Genomic DNA, 6,000 nt, shown 5'->3' on the forward strand with positions numbered 1-6,000 from the left:
TGCATAGCTTGTTCCGTCATTATATCTTAAGTTGAATCAGTTTGAGTCTTTCACATCTTTGTTCTGCCTTATATAAACTTAAATTTCTTTTTGTATACACATTAAACAATGCTTCAAACAAACTACTTAAACCTCTTATCAAACGTAATCATTGAAAGTACATAGATTTGACTGCCAATCGAAGGTTGGACATTAAAATCTCCAAATATAAGAAAATCACCATCGTTTGGAGACCGTTTTCATGGCATTAGTAAGACTTTGATCAACATTTGTAGAACGTGTGCATTTCGCATATCTCCGTCCAAGAATATTTTCTCTGTCCATCTTTATATCGCAAAGAACAGTATCAACTTTTTCAGATATTAGGAGTTGAGGTTGAGATGGCTCGAGCGAGGAGATTGCTTAAACCATAACTCCTCTATCTTTTCTCTGGGAAATGTCACAACGAAATGAAGTGAGACGAAACCTTGCAGGTGAATTTCTGCATGGTTTACTTCTAAGGATGACAAAGTTTCGGTTATCAATTCCAGGTCTGCGTTCTCGTTTATGATAATGATTACACTTCATCCAATTTGGATCAGATACAGCAAGCACACTGTTAAGCTCTTTCCCGCTGCAAGAACTCTAACATTAGGCTCGAGAAGTCAGCGATTCAGGGAAAGACCACTCTGACCTGCAAAAAGCGTCTGTGCATTTCCCGGTACGGGCGTCTTAAACGATTAGCAATAATGTAACCCCTTCTCAAAGTGAAGATAAAGCTTGGGAGGATGGGATTCCTAGAACTTCATAGAACCACCATTTAACCGCAATCAACATGGACCAGGTGATTACAGGAATGCTCTAATCGCTGTTGATTTTTAGAAAGCCGAAGGTAAAAATCTCTAACCGCTGCGCAAGCTTCTATATACAGGGTGTCCACAAAGTCTGACTACATTATGTAGCCAGACTTTATGGGCACGTTGGCTGTGTGGGTTGTTCCTTGCTAATAGTCAGATGGTTTTGTGGCCAGGTTGGAATCTCCCAACCAACTGTAATCATAACTCTCTGCATTGATAGATTCCTGAAAGGATTAAACATTAATCTCCATAGGTATTAAAAAATATCATAGTAATAATTATATATATACAGGGTGCCCATAAAGTCTGGCTACATAATCTACACGGTGCCGACAAAGTCTGGCTGCATAATAGCCAGACTTTGTGGACACCCTGTTATAATACAATAGCATGTGTGTTATTTTCGATGCCATGCTTACATCCGGGTCGTTTAATTGTTATGTACTTCCATTTCTTGTCATAAATAATTTTATCAAGAATTCTTCATAAGTTTTGCTTTCAGTTTCGATTATGTCTGAAGGAACTCAAATTAAATATATACATATATTTTTTTCATAAGTTTTTATTTCGGTTTCGATTCCAGGTATTGCACCCAAGTCATATGGATATATATTTTTATTTTTGAAATCGAAACTTTATAAAAATCGATAGAGCATTAATTCTATAATAATATATACGATATCCGCAAGAATTTAAATATATTTAAGCGTACTTTACGACCTGGCTTTTTCGGGGGTACGTGCTAACTTAGATATATACTTTTGCAGTTTTAACAAATAAGCTACAATAATATCAGAACGTCTCTATTTACGCTGAACATCTACAGAATGCCAACATCAATTTATTACATATGAATGTGTCCCTTGTGGAATTTCCACAGGTTCTGCTAGTTAAGATACTTTTGAGGTTGGGATTAAGTCTCTCTTCAAGGATAATCGAATGGAAGTTACAAAATTTGGTTCCTTTTTTTTATCTAATTTTTGTTTTTAGTTCTGCCAAGAAAATGTTAGAGCCCTTAGAAACTCTTGTGACCAGAAAAACAAATGTATTGTCTACCCATTCTGCATTCCCTGAGCAGCGCTGCCTATTTGAAGTTCGGCCTTTCGTTTTTAATCACACACACACACACACACACACACACACACACACACACACACACACATACACATACACAAAAATCCAAACATTAGTTTCTCAGTTAAGCTTCCATATACATAGTTAAATGACGACGTCAAGAAATCTAATCTTACCGTCGGCTTTTAAAATAAAATTGAAAGTTTGTCACGCGAGAAAAATTTGCGCACTTTCGTTTTTCTTATATAGCATTCAGCGCCGAAAGAAATTTAATTTTTATACAGGTTCCATCAATAGAGTCCTTACTGTTATCATTATTTTGATACTTTGTGTCCAACAAGTAGCACCAGCTGGAGTATCGTCCGACAATTACCAGTATTCTATGATCAAAGCATACAACGATCAGGCAAATACGTATCGCATAACTTGCTGCGCCAATAATAACGACGAAATATTTAAATCCAGAAAAAATTGCTTAATTCGTGTATATACCAGCTACCTTCGATAAGCTTCCAGATTTTTTTTCGTATGGGCACATTTATTGATAGTAGACAAATGAAACTCTAGTCCTCTTCGAAGTAATCTCCTCCGGCTGCAATGCACTTGTTGTACCGTTATGACAACCTCAGGAATGCTCTATAGAAGTTGACTTGTGGGCGTGTGTCGATGACCCTAGTCACAACCTTTCCATCTCCTCTATTCTCTAATAACAACACTATCTCTAATATTTTTCTTGATCGTAGAGAATAAACAAACTTATAGGAGTATGGATTTTTAATCGTGGTCTAAATATTGAAATTTCATAAACTTCAAAGGTAGCTTATGTACTGCCAGCAATGACCGACAAAGGAGTATAGAAAATACGAGTCATATACTCAGTCCAAAGTAGAACTGCGACTTCATTTCTATGAGTTTTGGCAAATCACAAACTGAGCAGATACGTGTCCTCTATTCCCACCATCATCAATAGCCTCTGACAAAGTAAAGAACTTTGCAGCAAACTCAAAGCTATGCGGTCAGGGCCACACACCTCCTGAATTTCCTCTCAAGATGATAGTCTGAGAAAAATTCCACACAAAAAACTCCTCAAGGTATTTGAAGCCAGCAAAATAACTACTCCTGACAATGTTTCAGTTCTAGTACTCAAAAAGCTGGAACTAGCACTTGATTTTTACAAAGCTGTTCCATTGATGTCTAAAAGGTAAACACTTGCTAATACATTGCTAAAGCTCATTAGTTCAATAGGGTTTGGCTAAAAAAATCTACTTTACAAGATTTCCAGCCATGAAATATTTGGAAATGTTTTCTTAACCATCGAAAGTTTTCTCTTACAAATAGCCGGCGATGGGCAGAAGCCAGAAGTTCAAAGTATCAACACAGGCGTACCTCAATAATTCATCCGAGATTCAACTCTTCTCTTTTCTTTATCAACTAACCTGACATGCATGCATGCATATATACATACATACATAGATGAATGAATTATTTATGTTATAGCTGATATCCCAAATTATATTTTACGTTCATTCGTCGATACATAAACAAACAACACTGCCATTTTGAAATATTTCGAAGGCCAATAAAGAGAAGAGTAAAAATCTCTCGGGGTCCCTCTCCTCCGACCCTGAGCACGAGTATGGAGTTGATTGAGATTGTCGGACTGACTTCCTCATCTTGGTTGATATAGTCACAACGTTTCGGCCGCTTTGCCCTCCGGCCTTCATCAGGTGTTTTGTATCGAACTGGGGAACCGTTTGTTAGGAGTCTCGAACCCAACCCTTTATTATTATTACGGGGGTACCGTGTTCGGACTCCAGCTAGGCCCTGGGACATAGTTGCTGATTCTCGAAAATACCTAATCTCAAAAATACAGCCAATGAGTATGGAGTGTTATCACATTTGGGCTGGTGCACCTGCCCCTAGTCTCTCACTCCTGGACCAAGGAGAGTCGCAAACTTCATAAGCTCAGAACTATCAGTGAGACTTCAACCTCTATCCCATTGACGAAATGTTGCATCCCCCTGACTCTTTTACAAGTATTTTAATGGTAGGTGCTCTGACGAACTACAAGCACTTGTATCTCCTTGACGTAAATAACCTCGACAAACCCGACATGCAACAAAATCCCACCACCTACGTAGTAAAAATCCCCTACTCTAATTATTTCTTCCCTAGGATTGCAAAGCTTTGGAATTACTTTTCTGATTTCTGCTTCCCTGATTATACTGAAATGCAGAAGATAAAGAGATAGCTTCGAATTTGGGGGTATCAAAACCAAAGTAAAATATGATGAAAGTAAAAATAAAATAGATAAACCCCATAATTTTTTATACCATACCTGTTCACACTGAAACACTTATCACAATATTTTGTGGATCTATATTAAAAAACCTTGTTAAACTTTGTAACATATTTACATTCTATGGAGGTCAGGTGCGAACGAACACACCCTAATTTTATTATACCATATTTCTTCAAACTGAAACATAATTATCAAAGTATACTTACGCAGACAGATATGAAAAGTCTTTATTAAAGTTTGTGCCTATTTCTATTCTATGGAGGCCAGGCGCGAACGCAGCCCCCGCAATTTTATTATACCATCCCTATTTAAGTTGAAACATACTTATCAAAGTATTATGTACATCTATATAAAAAAACACTTGTAAACGTTTAAAAAAAAAATTATTTCAATACTTTGTGGACCAGGCGCGAACGCAGACCCTCCCCTAATTTGAATGAACCACCGTTCTGCCAGATGTAATCAGTTTTTTAAAATAGTCAACTATATAGGAACCTATTCGTGACCACACACACACACACACACACACACACACACACACACACACACACACACACACACACACACACACATTCAGCTTTATATTATACATATATATATATATATATGAAATGCATGTTTGTTTCCATATGAATAGACATAATATTAATTAATATAATTATTATGTTATATTTCATGAAATAAATGTGCGTTTCCATGTGCATAACAGAACCACGTAAATTAAGGATTTTTTTTTATTGAATTATGGTAATTGACGATGTCTCCTATTGTCGGTCTTAATAACGGGTAAGTGTATGAATCAGCAATAATTGGGGAACAAAAACGGCGCCTTATTGCTTAATGAAATCATTTGATTATTTATTTCATTATGAAATATGACATTTCTGAAAAAAAAAAAATGTAACACCACAGGCATGGAATTGTCGATGGATGCTTTTCCCCCATTTCTTAGATAAATAACATATGGTGCGTTTTAGCCTTTATAGATGCTGTAAGGGACTCTGAAATACCGGTGTTTTCCAGCCTTTTTGTATTATGGCGGAGCACTTTTGAGCTCTTTAAAAAATTTCGGCACTCCTATCTCAAGAAAATGCATATATTTTACTATAATCAAATTTTGCATGAGAAAATTATCATATAAGGATATTTTTTTATTCACATGAATAAAAGTTATCCGGTATTCAAGAGTGAGAGGATTGTGCTTGGTGCCTTCTTCCTACCATACATGTGCTAATATGAGATAGACACATCCTTAACTCTGTAACATGGCGCGCGTGTGAGAAACTCAGCAGCAGCCGTAGGATAGCTGATGAGCGAAAATATAAGCAGCAGCTTTCTTAACACATATGCAAATGAAGCAAGTGTGCGCGGGATGACGTCACAGGAAGGAGAGAAAGACAGCGACGTTGTTTGGCTGTGGAATTTATTATATCCATATATCTATAAAAGTGAAAACTGTCTGTCTGTGTACATTTCCCTACCCAATAACTCTGTCAATTTTCAGTCTACAGACTCGAAATTTGATAAAAAGGGGAGTGATATTGGGAAAAATCTTTGTAATCGTTTTTTTTTTTTTTTTTTTTTTTTGGGGCCAGAAATTTTGCTGTTAAGGGGGTACAAAGTTCAACGATTTGACCTTTGCGAACTCTACTAAACTCCTCCGCCAATTTTGGGTCTAAACACTTGAAATTTTAGATATAGGTTCCTTGGGCAGGGATCTAACTTAATAACTTGATTTGAGTCCAAAACAATAAATGTTAAGGGGTCATAATAGGTGTCAAAGTTAAA

This window comes from Euprymna scolopes, chromosome 40 (genome assembly GCF_053919585.1).
Source record: "Euprymna scolopes isolate OS-2025 chromosome 40, ASM5391958v1, whole genome shotgun sequence".
NCBI lineage: Eukaryota > Metazoa > Mollusca > Cephalopoda > Sepiida > Sepiolidae > Euprymna > Euprymna scolopes.